At 32.3% G+C, this 17,985-nt stretch overlaps 1 protein-coding gene and 1 pseudogene across 9 annotated transcripts in view; one reads left to right on the plus strand and one right to left on the minus strand.

Moving 5' to 3' along the window:
* MYO16 (myosin XVI) overlaps positions 1-17,985 on the plus strand; it is an 899,069-nt gene that overhangs the window by 666,178 nt on the left and 214,906 nt on the right. The window lies entirely within an intron of this gene.
* On the minus strand, positions 14,477-15,218 carry LOC141559590 (eukaryotic translation initiation factor 3 subunit L pseudogene; annotated as a pseudogene).

The raw sequence follows: 17,985 nt of genomic DNA on the forward strand, positions 1-17,985 counted from the left end.
CCGATGGCTGGTAATCCCATACATTTTACATGTGTTACAATATAACCTAGATACAATATATGTGTGTAAATCCCATTTTCTTGTTGCACATTAATTATTAGCTTCCGAAGGTATAAGTAACCTGGGTAGATAGACAGTAGTGCTAACAATTTACATTCGCTTCCCAGTGTTCCTTCTCTGGGTATAGTTATTTCTGTCCATCATTGATCAACTGGAAGTGAGTTGGATCTTCTTTATGTTGAAGATTTCCATGTCTCTCACTTCTATATGACCCACAGTGTTTAACTACTATATTAAATGTTAGTTGATCATTCTTTAGAAGACAGGAGGGAGATTGAAAATCATATTTGTATGAAATACTTAGAAATCTTGTAGATTTGATTTGTCAGATATTTGTCTCATAGCCTCATAGTGGAAGAGATAAAGAACAATCTGTGATATATTAAAAACCTTTCTTTTTCGTTCAATATGAGACTACAGTCAAGGTGATTAGAAATGTATAGCTATATAATACAGCACAATTTCTTGTCTCATTTTTGTGTTTATATTCCCAACACATAGCTTAGAGTTTGGTCCATAGGAAGTGTTTAATGTATACTTCTTAATTGCAGGAAAAGTCAATCAAAATCACATTTTAAACACTAATTTTAAAGATAGCTTTTTCATTGCATTGATTATGACTTAGATATTGTCTAACTGTGATCATTAATCCTATTTTTTTCTTTATAATTGAAGTTTATCCTTCCTGGTGCTTACATATTTTTACTAATTATTTTCCCAAAAATGCAATCACATTGATATATTTTCTCTTCTTGAGTCTGTTTTTTCTAGTGGTGTACTTAAAGAAATAAAGCCTGTTATAAAAACTAATGTATGTTCATACCTGAGCTTTTTCTTACTGAATAAAAATATGTTACTCTTGCATACTCTGTGTGTATGTGTAGCTTTTTGTGATATATTTTTATTTCATTCTTCATATTTGCTTTTCCTCATCATCCTTAACTCAGGCATGAAGTAGAAATCATAAGCACTAAGATTCTATACATTAGCATCCATTTCATTGTCTTCTGCATGTTTTCACATGAATCATGTCATTGAATTGTTACTCTAGCTAGTGGAAATGATTTTAAGAAAGAATAATGTTTCTGTTCATTCTCTCCTAGAATACAAAATGCCTAATTTTTTTTTCTTTAAAAGAAATGGATTATTTTTCCAGCAAAATGGTTCTAAAGTTTATTTATTTGATAATCTAATAACCTAATCTCTGAGGAATTGTTATGAGAGTAACCCTATACAATACCTGGGAAATAATAGATACATAATCCAGTAAAATATTATCAATGGGTTTTTTGATTTGAAGAGTTCATCCAAAAACCTTAAATTTCTGCATCTGAATCACAATTATCATAAAGCAACATGGGTTCACAAAATATTGATGGTTCATTTATATCTTTAGTTGGAGAAAAAGGATTTTGTAACAAGTTAGGGAAATTTACATTTCTAGAGTTTTCCCAACTTGGCTCCCAGAATGTCTTGTACCTACTTGATATCCAACAAAGAATAAAAGGAAATGAAAAGCACAGGGACAACTATCTTTTTTTTATTAGAAACAATGCAGTCTTTAATATAATGATAGAATATTTAGAAAAGAATCCCAATAGTGTCTAGTGGAAATAAGGCTTGGAGAGGAGTTAAAGACCAACAGTTCTTCCCCATTACCCTTTGTATATCTGCCAAACACCTCAACCCCTTTAATATTTCTAGCCACCCCTCTCTTTGTGGCATGTCCTCTCTTATCTTGGGAAAAAGATATTCTAAAATTCATTTAAAGCAAAACACTCTCCCCTCTAGTTTTAATTACTTATTAGCTTTCTTCCAAATTTGGAAAGAAGTATGACTCTTAATTCCATTAATATTTTACTCTCCCTGCCACACACACAAAACAGTCAACCAACCCTTACTAGGAGAATAATTACACTTGAAATTAAATATTTTTAAAATTTTTTATTCTTTTTATAAAACTACTTAACTGGTAGATTTGGCCAATGTCATTTGCATAGAATACTATGATTTTTAGCAGAAAATTTTTGGGGAAAGTTTTCTATAATATTCTTGTGGACAAAGCAAATAAATGGGATGATTATGGTATGGTTTGGTTTGATCAAGAAGTGATTGAAGGACTAAACAAATCCAAAGATTGGTGATTATTTGATTAATGTCAACCTAGAAGGAATCACATAGCCATAGGGATCTATCTTTTGGCCTGCATAGGATTGTTATTTTCATCAGGCAATTGAAGTAATAGATGGCATTTTTTTTAAGTGCATGAAACTAGGAGGAATAAAAACACATCAGTTAACAGGTCCAGGACTAAAAAGATCTTGACAATTTAGAACTATAAGCCATAATCTAAGAAAATGAAATTTAATAGTGACAAATCTTAAATTTTATATTTGCACTCCAAAAAAACACACAAAAAAAAAACAAAACAAAACAAAAAAAAAAAACACACCAAAGAACAGAAAAGGAAAGACTTGGTTTAATTCAGTGCAATCCAATAAATATTTATTAAATCACTATTATGAGTAACAATGTGGTATAATGGTCAAGAAGTAGTCCTTGAAATGAAGAAAACCTAGGTTCAAATCCTATCTATATTATCTATTGATTCAGTGCTTCTGGAAACTCTCTGAGATAATAAAGAGCAGTGAAAGTGTCTATTTGTATGTATAGAAGAAATTTCCTCATCTGTAATGAATAATAACCCCAAATCCAAATTGCCCCAACTATGTACAAGATATTGTTAGACAATAGTTCACACACACACACACACACACACACACACACACACACACACAATGGGAGTTTCTATTGAACTCATCTTAATATGAGTTAATTTTGTATATGAAAAAAGCAACTGAAGAAGCTAAAGTGATCTTAGATTTTGGTCAAACCACATTTGGAAGATGTGTGTGAGGGCGGGGGGCTCATTAAATATAGGGACAATGTCTCTTACTTCTATCATATTTTAGGAAAAGCATTTGAATAAAAGAGCAGTCAGGATGTTAAGGGAATTTAAAATCATGCCATAAGACAATTATTTAATGGAATTGGCATAAAGGAGAGAGAAATTAGGGAGAGAGCAAGGCTTTTAAGAGTTACTTCTTGTTTTAGAAAGCCATCATATGGGGGGCAGCTAGGTGGCGCAATGGATAGAGCACCAGCAGTTCAAATCTGATCTCAGACACTTAACACTTCCTAGCTGTGTGACCCTGGGCAAGTCACTTAACCCCAGCTTCAGGAAAAAAAAAAAAAAAAAGCCATCCTATGGAAAAATAACTTGTCTAATGTGACTCGTGGTCAGAACCAGTAGCAAAGGATAGAAGACATATCTTGCCTCAACATAAGCAAACACATGCTAAAAAAGCTAACAATCCACAATTAATGGCCTGCCTTTTGAAGTGGTGAGTTTCCCATCACTAGAAGGCTTAATGATTATTTAACTTGGGATGCTGTAGAGAGGACTCCTGAGTAGGTACAAATTGAACTAGGTGAACTCCTAGATCCCTTACAATGCCAAAATTTTCTAAGATTTGCAAAATGTGCTAACCATTTTGACAAGGGTATCTTATCTTGAAATGTAATGTTGCTCTGACCTATAACAAGGTGATAAATGGATCAGGTCAAAAGATGGACATTTTTGCCCTTAAACCTGTTTACATAACATCTTTTAAATGTGGATCAATAGGTGTTCAATTTTCCAACTCTACATGTGTCAGAAATACCTGTCTCAGCTGTCTTCTTGCTTTCACCATAGGGAGATTTGTGGGAGACAGCTTGTATCCCAGGCAGACTGTGAAACTGAACCTTTAAATCAAAAGACAAAGGAGATGGATTAATCAATATGGAAGCTTTCATTTTATTTTCTCTTTTTTTTTCTTCTCTCTCCAGGCTGAATCCCCAGACATAACAATCAAATCAGTCTAGTCTAACCTGTGCTGAAGCTATTAAAGGTTATTTGACAAAAGCATTTTCACTCACAGAGAGAGCTATTTGTTTTTAACTTAAATCTGCATTTGTTCACCTTTTGAACAGACTTTTTGAAGAGATAGAACCAGAGAGGCCATGTTGCTAAATCAGCTTGCTTGTGATATTCTATCATTTCCAATGAAATACTGTATTGGCATAAATTGTCACAGTTTTGTGATGAATGTTCACTTACTCAGAGTTTTGTTAGAGAAAACACAAAAGGGTTTTTAAAGTAATCTCATAGTTTCATCAAAAACTGAATAGCTTCTGTAATTTCCACTTTTATATACTGGCAGAGAGAGAAAAAGAGAAAGAGAGAAAGAAAGAGTGAGAGAGATCATAAAATTATACACATTATATGTGGATTTATTTGTGGAATACATGTATACGCATATATGTGTTATTATACAATATGCATATAACATGTATAGCACATGGCTATAATAATTAATATCTATCCATGTGTACACTTGTGTGCATATTGAATCTCTATATGATAAAGATCATCTATAGGTACATTTATTAATTTTCTGGAAAATGAGACAATCATCAAACACCAAATACTAAGTTAAGTATCTATTATAATTTTAGGCACAATGCTAGGCCTTTGGAATACAATGATAAAAATGAAACAGTCCTTCCCTCCGAGAATATATATTTCTTTTTTCATTTTTTTATTTAAAAATTCTTCTGAACTTAACAAATCCCAATATAATTGGTATTTCTTTATACATGATAGAAAAGAAAAATTGTTTTACATGAAATTGCCGGTGTCAATTATGCATAGTTTGGTATGTATATGTGTATTTGTATGTATACCCACACAATACACATACACATACATATATAATTTAAACCAAAACTTTCAAAGCTATCTTACTTATCTTGAGGTTCCTTCTTGCCTTCCTTCTGTTCTCCATATTAATAAAGAAAGAAAGAGAAAGAGAGAGAGTATATGCATGCATATGTGAACAAAAAGTATGCATATATTATAGCATGTACATATTATACATACATGTGATGTACATGTAATATACACATTAGTGCATTATTGTTGAATATATGTAAATGCATGATATATATCTATCTAGTAAGCCAAAACAAATTTCCATTTGTGTTTGAATATATACCTTATTCTTTATCTTGAATCTATAATCTCTCTAGCATATTTTGCAACATATTCTCTGAATTTTCTTAACCATTATATTGATCACAGTTCTCAAACATTCTAAGCTGTTCTCTATAATGTTGTTATTTCATAAATTGTTCTCCTAGTGTAGTACATTTTATTCCACAACATGCTGTTTGTCTTAGGTTTTTCTAAAACCACCTCATTCATCATTTTTTATGATACAATGATAGTGCATTTCTTTAGCCATTACATAGTAGATAGGGACACTATCTTAGTTTTTGTTTTTTGTTTTTGCTGCAACAGAAAAAGATGCTATATATCATTTTATGTATGTGACTTCTTTCTTTCTTCATTGATATATTTAAAGGGTATTCTTACTAGTAGTATTACTAAATCAAAATGTTTGCCTAGTTTAGTCATTTTTGTAACTAATTGTCCACATTGTTAGAATGGCCAGATTAAGTTACAGCTCTATTAATATTCAATAGTGTCTTTTTTCCTGAAGCTCCAATGAGTAAAATTCTTTTTTGTTTTGTTTTCTTCACTGATCTGACAGGAATATGTCTTCAATTCTTTTAATTTACATTTCTTTATCAATGATTTGGAGTATTATTTCATATGGTTTCTGATGGCTTAGATCTATGCCTTTGAAAACTTCTGGTTATTCTTCTTTGACCAATTATCAGAAAATGACTTTTATTCTTATACATTTAAATAAATTCCCTATAAATCTTAGAAATGAAAAAAATTTAAAAGAAACCTTCTACAAAAGATTTTTCTCAATTTCCTGTTTTCCTTTTATCTACATTATTTTCATTTGTGGAAAAGCTTTTAGCTTTATGTAATCAAAACTGTCTATTTTATGTTCTGTGATCTTTTCCATTTCTTCTTTTATCATGAATAATTTCCTTAGTCACAAGTCCGAAAGGTAATCAATTTCTTCCTTATTTAATTTATTTATTATATCTTGTTTTATGACTAAATCATGTATCCATTTTGAGTTTTATGTGTTTACAGTGTGAGATGTTAGTCTATATATAATTTCTGCCAGGTCGTTTTCTAGTTTCCAAATTTTGTCAAATACTGAGTTCCTAAGAGAGCACAAATTCTAATAAGAAAAAATTATACACATACATATACATACATGCATATATTTTATGTATTACATATTTATGAAACATAGAAACCTGACATAAAATAGTCCCTGGAGTAGGGAAAAAAGTATACTAGAGAAAACTGGGATTCCAAAAAGTGGTAAAGAGAAAGTCATGTATTCCTTACATGGGGAATTAGAAATAAAAAGACATAGACTAGAGAATCATGAAGTACTATATATGCAGAAAAGCAAGAAGATCTGCATAATAAGTTTATGAGAAGTAATATTTAATAAGGTTAGAGTATCAGGAGACTGTCAGGATATGAAGAAATTTAATCTCAAGAAGATTTTACATTTGATAATTAAATTAACAAATAGCCAATGGTATGTATTGTGAATGAGGTGAGGTAACATGATCACATCTGTAATATAGGAAAATCCTTTGATGGCTGTATGGAGGATGAATTAGCAGATTCATTTTCAGCAATATTTTCAACAAAGTATGTTAATTGATTAGTGTGTTCTACTTTGAAATGGAATATAATATATATATATATATATATATATATATATATACAGATATAATCATATATTGATACAATTTCCCTATGCCTCAAATTGTACCATTACTTAGCATAAATGCTATACAAGTATTTTTATATTCCCAGCAGATCTATAGGATAGAATGGTGTTTACAACCATAGTGGATGTAAAAACACTGAGACCAACATTTTAAGCAACTTGTCTGCTATTTATAGAGTTAATTAATGGCAGATCAAAGGCCAAAGCTGCATTCTGAATATTGATAATCAGCAGAGATAGACTTAACAAATACAGTAAGATATAAAGAGAAAAATCTCCCAGGGAAAGGAGATAGCATAAACCAGGATGACCCATATGATAACAGAATCACTAATGAAGAAGTTGGTATTTGCAGAAAGTGATCATTTATTCCTCTTGACATAATCAAGCTTCTGCAGACTCATTTTGTGATATACTGGAGTCAAAGGACACCTAAGAGATTAGCCCTATTTCTAACTTTGATCCATACTCTTTATCATCCCTTTATCCCCACCAATCTTTACTATAGGATTTTGCAGAAATGCTGATCAAATAATGGTAGAGACTAGTAGTCACAGTTCCCATAAATTATTTTTATTGGTCAGTTGTATGACATTTTCATCTCTTAGATAACTTGACTTCATTAACATTCAGGAGAATGTGTTTGCCTGAATATATCTTAACATGAAAATCAAAATCAATCATAGTCACACAAATACAAATGAAAAATTGAGAAGCAGAGTCATGCTGCTCTTTATTGAGTCAACTTTCAATGAGAGACAATTCACACTTATCCTTCTCCCATCCTATAGCCCATTCCTGCCTTTAAAAGTCTATCTCTTTTAATACATACTACTTTAAAATGATAGCACCTAACATTTTTTGTTAAATGACTATAAAGTTTATAGTCTCCTTTTCCATCCTCTCTTTCCTGCTTGGTTGCATCATTCATTTAACAGATATTTATTAAATGTGAACTATATGCCAAATATACTGATGACATCAAGATAAAAATAATTTTTGCCCTCAAGGAATTTACCTTATCTGTGGGAGATGTACATGCATAAAAAGAGGGAAGTATACATACAAAAATAAGTTCAACATACAAAGATATATCATTACATTGTTAATAGAAATTCTTTTCAGAAACTCAAATCTATATTTTCACATAAGCTAGAAATGTGGAAAAAAGTACTTTCCTTCTTACTATGACACCTCCAGTGATTCATCATAATATATGCATTCTGAAATGTCACAGGCTATAGTATAGTCTGGAAAATTTGGTTGCCCTTCAGTTTGTCTGCTTTTCACCCTGGATTTTCTATTCTTTAAAGTAGGAATGTTTTTCTCTTATTATTATGGTTGTAAGGTAAATTGTTACTTTATTAGAAGTATAATTGTAATCCTATTATTAGTATTTTGAAATGTATATTCTAATATCAAAGAAAGACACACAAACAGCAAGTCTTGTACAAACTAGTGTAGTTACTCAGCTTTTCAAAATAGCCCTGCTTTTCTTCCTTCTCCTCCTTCTTTTCTTTTTCTTCTTCTTTTTCCTCTTCCTTCTCCTTCTTATCCTCCTAATCCTCATCTTCCTCCTCATCTTCTTTCTCCTCTTCCTCCTTCTCCTACTTTTCATCCTCCTTTTCTTTTTCTTTTTCTTCCCTCTTCAGATTAATTAATTTTATCTAATACATGCATTACATTTTTCTTACAGATTATTTCAAAGCATCCCATTGCTAACTATCATTACTTGATTTGATCTTGAAGTCTGTATAGATCTTATAACATCATCACATCAGTCAAAGAAGAGGCAACTCAATAATCATCATGGGAAATGGCATGATGGTCATCCTTGATTGGCTCCTGAAATGATTCTGCCTTTTCCTTCCATTGCCCTATCCAGTCCATTATGCAAAAATTGAGTGACAGTTCCTCTGATGACTCATGGCTGCTAAAAATCATGGAAGCCTGAAATTTCTACCTTGACAATCAATGAAAGTAGCCAGTCAATCATGGGTCTATAGATGTGTTTTGCATGACTTAGGTCATCCATGCTTAAGTAATGAGTGTTGCATTTGAACTTTTGGTACAGAAACACTGAAAGCTATCTTGAGCTATTTATTTTTCAGTTTTATAGATCCATTATGACTTTCCTGAATTCTTGTGGTCACCAGAACTGTCTGTAGTATTCTCATAGTTTCCTAATGGGCTCATGTGTTTTTCTCTTATTTCTTGAACATCATGTCACTAGAGGCCATACAATCAAATTCAATTATTTTAAGAAAAAAAAAAAAAAAAAAAAAAAAAAAAACAACTCATGCTTAGAGAGATTAATTTGAATCCAGAACTTTGACTCCAAATTTAGTACTTTAATCCCCTCACCACAATATCACTTGCCATTTCATTGGCCTTTCTGATATTACCAGTATATTGGAGTATTACCTTAGAAAGAAATTTATAACTCAAATATATTTCCATCATCCTATCTATAAGTATAATTGTGATTATTTTCTTCTAATCACATTATCTATTTTCATTTAGAGAAAGAAATCTGCCACTTTTTCCCATAAAGCCTTACACATATTCCTATATTTCGTCTTCACTGTAATTTTTTTTTCTCATCCAGAAGACAATGTAGCCTGAAATTAGGAGGTTTTACTCTACTCCTTCCTTCAAACAGACTAGTTATTTTAAAATGTTGTTTTTAGTGGTGATAATTGTGATAATATTTTATACTTGTATGATACTTTTCAGTTTACAAATGGGTTTCAAGTTAAATGAGATCAACCATTTGAACCACTTTCTGGGAAAGCACACTGTTTATCATTTTCTACCCAGTGGAGTGACAGATCACTCACAAGCCTTGCTTCCTGCCCTTAAGCCAATTCCCAGCCCTGATTAAAAAGTGTAAGATGACTTCAGTCTCTGGGGTAATTTCACTTTTTTTTTTTTCTTTTTTTTTTTTTTTTTTTTTTTTTTGCATTTTGAAAGTTAAAATAGTTTAGAATATTTATGTGCATGTTAAACCCACTCAAAGAATTCTAAGTAAATAAATGAAGCATGCTTTCAGCTGAACATATCTATCTCTATAGAATATCCATAAGATGTTAAGAGATTCTATAGTTTCTTTATCAGTAAAATCAGGTAATCAAGTTTTTAATTTGCTATTAAAATTTATTTTAAATTACTGTATTCTGTATCTCTTTTACCAGGTTGTATCTAGTTTCTTTTCTGACTAATTGAGAAATGTGAGACTTATATAAAAAAAAAAAAATGGATTGAGTGAAATTCTGCCTAGATTTATTCTTAAATATAATTATAGGAAAGTTCCTTTTAAAAAGATTACATTTTCTTACACATGTTTAGATATGTTTTGCTTATTTTCTTTTCTGATAGAATCAAATATTTATTTTCTCATCTCTACCTCTGGGCAGTAGTGAAAAATTCTAACAGAAAAGGCCTTGACTAGGCAGTTGGGTGGCACAGTGGATAGAGCACCACTTAGGAGGGTAAGAATTTAAATGTGACCTCAGACATTTAATACTTATTAGCTGTGGGACCTTAGGCAAGTCCCTTAACCCCAATTGCCTTGCAAAAACAAACAAGCAACACAATAGAATATGGCCTTTATCTAGAAGCTAGTGTTATATATAGTTGATGTTAATAAGATCTATTTTTTTAAAATCACAGATGCTTTGATAATCATACTCTATGATTATAGTCACAGACTAGAATCTTTTCTCAAGACTAAAATTTTGAGTCACCAAAGAACAAAAGAAATGGATTGTTCCCATAATTAGAAGGAGGAATAACACATGGACAGTTTTCATTCACATGCAGAGTTAAAATCAGGATTGAGCACATTCACTGGATTTTCTGTGACTGATTTCTAGGAGTACAATGGGCAGATGTAGGTAGGTCTGTCACAATCTACATTATTGGACAGACTACCCATATTGACCAGGATACAGAATCATCAAGTGGAAAATATTAAAAACAGTTCTTTTTGCCTAAGCATTGGTAGATCAATACTTTCCCCCATGTTCCCTCTAAGTATATATATTTAGCCAAAATGTTCTTGCTTTCCAATCGAGGACATGAATTCTAGTCTTGATGGTAACAACCTTTTTGGTGGTATAGTCTCAACTCTGAAATCCCCTGCTCTCAATGATTAGCCAAAGCAGCAGCCTGACAGCTTTAAGTGTAGAGGAGAATTTATGTATGGAGTTTGATGTTTCTTTTATTTTTACCTCTTTTCATCCAAGCAATCTTGTAGCTGGAAATACTGTGATTCACAGGAATGATGTGAATTTTCTGCTCCCCCTTTGATGAGGAGCTGACATAATTTTTTTTAAATTTTATTTATTTTGATTCTTTAGTGACACAGCATCAAACTTCCAAACTGAATATAAAACTGCCACCATTACATATTTTATACCCATTCTTCATTTGGCATTCACTGAGAAATCTGTAAATGAGGATTGCTAAGGAGTGCAGTATAAGTAAAAAGGATAGTTGTCATTTAGGTGTTTAATACTTAAATGATATTTTTGAAAATGAATTTTTATGGGGAAATATTTCTTTAAAATATTCAAGTTTGGTATTAGTTAACAAGGATGATTATATAACAAAAAGAACAGCTAACATTTGCTGTGTTTAGTTAAACACTTGTATTATTATTATTTTTACATCATATTTTTTCATAATATATTATTTTATTTGATGTTTATAACAACCCTTGAAAGTAAGTATTATTATCTACTTTATTTTATAGATGAAGAATCTAAGATTGAGAAACATTTTAGAATCATATATCTAATAACTTTATAAGGTTGATTTTCCTGATTTCAAATCAAGATTTCTAACCATTACAATATCTAATGACAACACATTAGCTGTATTATGTATGTGACACTGTCATACTAAAAAGGAATGATGCCATTTAAATTTCCACAAGGAAAAAAATGATGGAATTTGAAATTTATAAAGTAACAAAAAGAAGGATGAAACTGTAATTTCCAATGCTTTTCATTATTTGACTCCTGCCTATATTTCTGTTTTTCTTTCATTTTCCTTAGAATAAAAAAAACCCAGAGAAGAAATGGGAGGTAGTGGCATGATATGTGTTGAAATCTGAACAGTTGCCTAAAATTAAAACCGAATTTAGCCTTCCAGTTCTTAAGCTACCGTAGCTGTGCCCTTGACAACCATCCTAGAATAAAACATCTTTCTTGTCTTCCTGTTATTACAAAATCTTCTTAGGCCCTGGCTTGGAGTCATAAGCAGTCCAAAGAAATTGTTCTGTATGTGATGCTATCTAATTCATCTGTGATGTTTTTTTCATTTCATAGCCCCCATCTTAAGCACTTATTGAATCCATAGCTATCCAGGCATCTCCACAGAGGTACAATGACCTATTTTTAAATTCTCTCTGGCTTTATACCATTGTTATATCCTTTTAAAATACCACTTCTATATCTCATTTTATAGTAAATAATCTTACCTTGTCATCTTGGGGCAGGGGAAACCTGATAAATTCATTATTTCTCAGGAATCAATTAGACATAATATTTACCAGGGGAATCTCCATTTTAATAAGGGTCAATTCTTAACTAACATTATTTAGAAAAAAATGCAGCTCTAATATTGGAATTGTGGGCATAATGGACAGCTTAGGAGAGGATAGTATTTAGGGATGGGGAACATCCCTCATTATCACATAGAAAAAATAGCTTGATTACTTTTTTTTTTTTTTTTTTTGGCTGACGCAATTGAAGTTAAATGACTTGCCCAGGGTCACACAGCTAAGAAATTAAGTGTCTGAGGCCACATTTGAACTCAGGTTCTCCTGACTTCAGGGCTGATGCTCTATCCACTGCACCATCTAGCTACCCATAGCTTGATTACTTTTGAGAATGCACATCATTTGTGTGTACATAGCAAAGTTTCCATCAACTGACAGAAATGAATATTCACCAACGCATGGGAAACAAACATGAAGTAAACAAAAATAAGCAAATTTAATATGCATTAAGGAGTTTTATAAATAAAAACAGTTCTTTTCAAATCAAAGTTCTTTATATTGAGGGGATGTGGAGAAAGAATAAGGGGGAAAAGACCTTTTGCGCTCCACCCCACCCCCATAATAGAGAAGATAGACCAGAACAAGGCTGAAGTGACACAGATTCCATTCAGTTCTAAAGACTCCATTGCCCATGCAGCAGAGTCAGTCTCATTTTACATTCTGCATTCTCTCATGCTACAGCTCATTTTATAGATGAGGAAAATGAGACAAACAAAATTTAATGACTTACCCAGAGTCCAAAGCTAATAAGTATCTAAGGCTGGATTTGAACTCAGGTTTTCCTGACTTCAGATGCAGCACTACTGTATCATCTGTTGCAACTGAACAATTATATAAGTTATATAAGGTCCAGTCAAGTTTTACAATTCTCATTTAAAAAAAAATCTTTCTGACTCTTGTAAAGTCAATGATGTGATGTCTGAAGATGGAAGTGAAGGAATAAAGAGATCTAATTTCTTGCCCCTTGAGGTTCAATCTTCTTTTTACAGAACCAAAAAGTGTCAAAGGAGGAAGGAAAAGGACCTTAGAACCCATCAGTTTAAACCTATGGATGAGCCAAAAGCTTCCAGAAGAGGACCTTCTTCCCTTCCCCCAAGGTTGTATAGCCATGGATAGAAATTAGGGGTAAAACCTCCTCTCTCCTACCAAGGAAGTACATTCCTTCTATTTTAGATGCCACCTTCTCTCTTAGTTCTTCCTTTTTATCAAGCTAAAATGGGCCATTACATCACATGCACTGTTCCAGAAACTCTTCCCAAATTAGTCCCTTCAAAGACTGAAAGACTTTTTTTCAAATGATCTTCAAATGACATAATCGATAATCCATTCTCACTCTGGTCAGCCTCCAGATTATCAAGATTCTCATAGAAATGTAATGCTCAGAAGTGGCTGCAGTCCTATGAATGTGGCCTGACCAAAGCAGAGAGCTATGTGGTTCACCCCCTTCTTGTGCTCTGAATATGCTGCCTGTATAAACATGTGCTACTTCAGGTAATACTTGGGGACGATTTGTGAGAAAGCTCTAGGAGCTGGTCCTTCTGAAGGAATCACAACACGTTCAGCTAGCTGCTCTCTTACCCTAATATCTGGTAGCTTCTTTCTATTTCAAAGGGTCAGTCAGCTCATGAGTCATTCATTTGGGTTTGGAGAAAACAAAAATCTCAGAACTTGTATGGCCCTATCCCCTTGTTCCACAATAAGGAGGAAGGGTTTAAGTTCCTATCTTGTCAAATAGAAATCTACCTTAGAGACTGACTGGAACTCCTCATCCAGAGCTGAGATGACACTAATACTAGATTCATTCTAGATTCTTCATATTGCACTTGAAGACCAGCACTTGGATACTGAAAACCTGTCTGATGAGATTCAAGAAACAGGTCATCTTGGCCATGGACATAGTAATGTAAAGATTCTGGATGGTAGAGAATTGGACCTGCTGCTGCACATACATATATACTCATCTACAAAAATGACTTCTTATGATAGCTGGGGTATACATTGACCAAAATGGGAAAGGCTAAAGATAACTTTCTATACCTGGGGGTCCCCATTCTGTATACATATTATCTTTTTAAGAATATTTCTCCTGTAGCTTCAGGTCAATGCTTTCATTGATATGGCAGTTGATACTCAATTTGTCAACAAGGAAACTAAATACATTGAGGATGCTGAGGACATTCCAGATCTGAAAGATGGAACAAAGAAAGTCAACTTTCTGTTTTGATTTTTGGCTGCCTTGCATTGGTATTGAAACTTGTAGATGAATTCATCAATAATATCCCATAGCCACTGGTTGGCAGCTCAAGAGGAAAAGAACCATTAGCATTGAAAATATAGTTGAAGAGGTTGCAGTAGTTGTCATAGGATTCAAATCTCTGTTCCAAGAAAGGTGTATCACTGACTTTCCATATATGTATCTTTAATAGCTTCTTACATAGGATCAAGGAGCTGTCATTGTTGCCAACTTGTGGGACACTGACCTCTGCTTCTGGCCAAAGGCTGTTCTAGATGAACCTTTCAGTCAGTTTACTCTCATTATTTTCATGTATATCCTGGATCTCATAGACCTTTTGATCAATGGCATCTCTGGACACCCAGCTTGCTCGGAGCTTATACACTTTCTGGTCTACAAGATCAGAGATGGTTTTATGTAAATGATGGGTAAAGTTCTTGATCACTTCTGGAATCATTTGGAAGGTCTCCTCTCTTATTAGCATTCACAGGCCAGGCAGATCCTGCTTTGGGTCTCCTGTGTGTATGTCATAGTTGCCAGCGTAAGGGTAAAAATCATATTCAGCCTTGGTGAGAGACATACTTTTGTGATTTCAGAGAATAAGAGTGATCAGAGAAGAGTAAGTCTAATTTAGTTGAACATAGAATCCATGAAGGGGGAAAATAAAACAAAAAAGTCTAGAAAGGTAGATCAGAACTAAATGTTATAAAGCTTTAAATGCTGGGGTACAGCATATAGAATGTGGAAGTATTAAGTGTTTTTGTTTAGGAAAAAAAGGCAAATATGGTCCTATTTTGTACTTTAGGAAGATTAATTTGGTGATTGTGTGAAGGATGAACTGAAATAGTAAGCCATTAATTGGAGGCAGAGAGCCATGAAAGCAAAGTAGTCAGAAGATGATTATCTGGTAGCATCATAAGAGAAGAAAAAAATTTAATCATGTAATATCATGCTCATAGAAGAAATCTGACTGATTAGATGAGATTGGGAGGGATTAAAAGCAAGGAAATAGTTAATGATGACCAAGTTTCAAACTTCTGCAAAAGTTGATAACTTTCCTGACAACAACCAAAGGGAAATATAGAGGAAAAAGGTTTTATGGGGAGTCAATAATGAGTTTTGTTTTGCTCTTGTTGAGTTTTATGGCCTGGAAGAACATTCATTTTCTCCCAGGAAGTTTGAAATGTGACACCTGAAATAAGAAGAACAAAGAGATTTTGGATACGTAGATTTGGATATCTTAGAAAAAAGAAGATAATAATCATATAAAATGGCACTATTTGAAGTAATAGCATTGTCCCAATAAAATGCCTTATAAAGTTGAAAGGGAAGCATTTTTTTTTGGCCTCTGTAAGTGCTATATAAGTATAAGCTATTATTTTTACCCTTTAGGCATCCTTTCTCAAAAAAAAAATGCAAACCAAAATTGAATTTAGTCAATATATTACATTGCCATCTTTCATTATCAGATTCTGTCAGTATCTATTCAGTGTTGAATGGCTGAACAAAAAAATGAATGGATATGTCAAGTCAATAGACACTAAAGCATTATTGCAAAAATCACTTAAAATGATAATTGTGGGTTTCTTTCATCAAAGTCTTATTGTGGTTTCCCTTTTCTCAGTGGAAGGATTGTGATGGCTACTAATCTACATTTGTACAATGTCTTCATTTGTGAATAGTAATTTACTTCAAGGTCTTACACAAGTATTTTGAATTTCTCACTTATTTTGCTTAAACAATCCATTGTTTTTTTAATGTTTCTGTGAAGAAATGTTTTCATTTTTTCAATTTGGAATTTATTCATTTGATTCATATGACCCTGACCACTTCATGCACTATCATTTATTTATTGGAATCCACTTTTAAAAAAATAATATAGACTTTTTTTGGACCTATGATATTTTCAACATGGTCTAAGTCATAAACAAAGACAAAATCAAAGCAAAACAACCAGACAGTGCTTTAAGAATTACAAAGCAATCTGCATACATTATGTCATTCAGTCTTTACAACAAAGCTATGAGTTGGCCTTTTAAAGTACTATTAGTCTCATATTTATAGAAAGGAAAGCTAAGTGACTTGCTTATGGTCATCCAGCTAATAAGTATTAGATTGAAACTCAATTTTTTTTTGTTTGTTTTGTTTTGTTTTTTAATAATTCTATGTCCAAGATTCTTTTCACTTTATCTTACTTCCCCACTGAATTTGCATGGACATCTCTCAGTTATACTCATCTTACAGAAATATATGGCAAAAATTCCCAAGTTTGTGATAAAAATAAAAAATGAAAAACATAAAGCAATTATTTTAAAGTTATCAGAGGATATATAACAACTTCTGAATGCCTATTGGTTACTTATAGAAATAAGACAAATATTCTTATGCAAAGTTTAATAAAAACTTCAAGTCTATGGTTATTTAATCTAAAATGTTCATGATTTCTCTAATTTTTAGGTATTTTTAGAAATAAGTTTTCAGATGCCTTTTGTTTTGACATCAAAGACATTTGTGAACATACCTCCCCTCAACCATTCAAATTAAATTTTTCTTTGAAACAAAGTACAACAGTAAAACAACTATGCTCTTACATTCTGTCTTAGGAGTTACTTCTCTGCCAAATATTCTTCTCTGCCATTACTGTTTTGGTTTGGTTTGGTTTTTCTTTCCTTTTTTTTTTTTTTTTTTGCTGAGGCTGGGTTTAAGTGATTTGCCCAGGGTCACACAACTAGGAAGTGTTAAGAGTCTGATTTCAGATTTGAATTCAGATCCTCCTGACTTCAGGGCTAGTACCCTATCCACTGCACCACCTAACTGCCTTGGTTTGGTCTGGTTTTTAGTTAATCAGATCTAATTTCTTTTTAGTGATCTATTCATGTAAATTGGTGTAGCTTAACCAACAACAGGTTAAGCTTATTTTAATCTGTATATCAATACATGTATGTGTCTTTCCATGTTTTCTTCTGAAATCCTCATATTTGTTGTATCTTTGTGGGGATAATATTCCATTATATTGATATACCATATTTTTTTCAGACATTCTCAAATTGGTGAATACTCACTTTGTTTCTACTTTACTTCTTTACTTCTACAGTGTTTACTGTTAGGATTTTTCCCCCTCATACTGGACTTTTTACTTGTCTTTACCTTCCACAAATGTATGTATGTATATATATATATATATATATATATATATATATATATATATATATATATATATATATATATATATATATTCTTGAAATAATCCAAAAAAGAATGTGATTAGTGTTTCCCATGGAAATACCTTTATGTAAAAATAAATAAATAAATAAAGCAAACTTCATTTCAGGTCCTAAAAACTTGAA

The sequence above is a fragment of the Sminthopsis crassicaudata genome, chromosome 3 (genome assembly GCF_048593235.1).
Source record: "Sminthopsis crassicaudata isolate SCR6 chromosome 3, ASM4859323v1, whole genome shotgun sequence".
Lineage (NCBI taxonomy): Eukaryota > Metazoa > Chordata > Mammalia > Dasyuromorphia > Dasyuridae > Sminthopsis > Sminthopsis crassicaudata.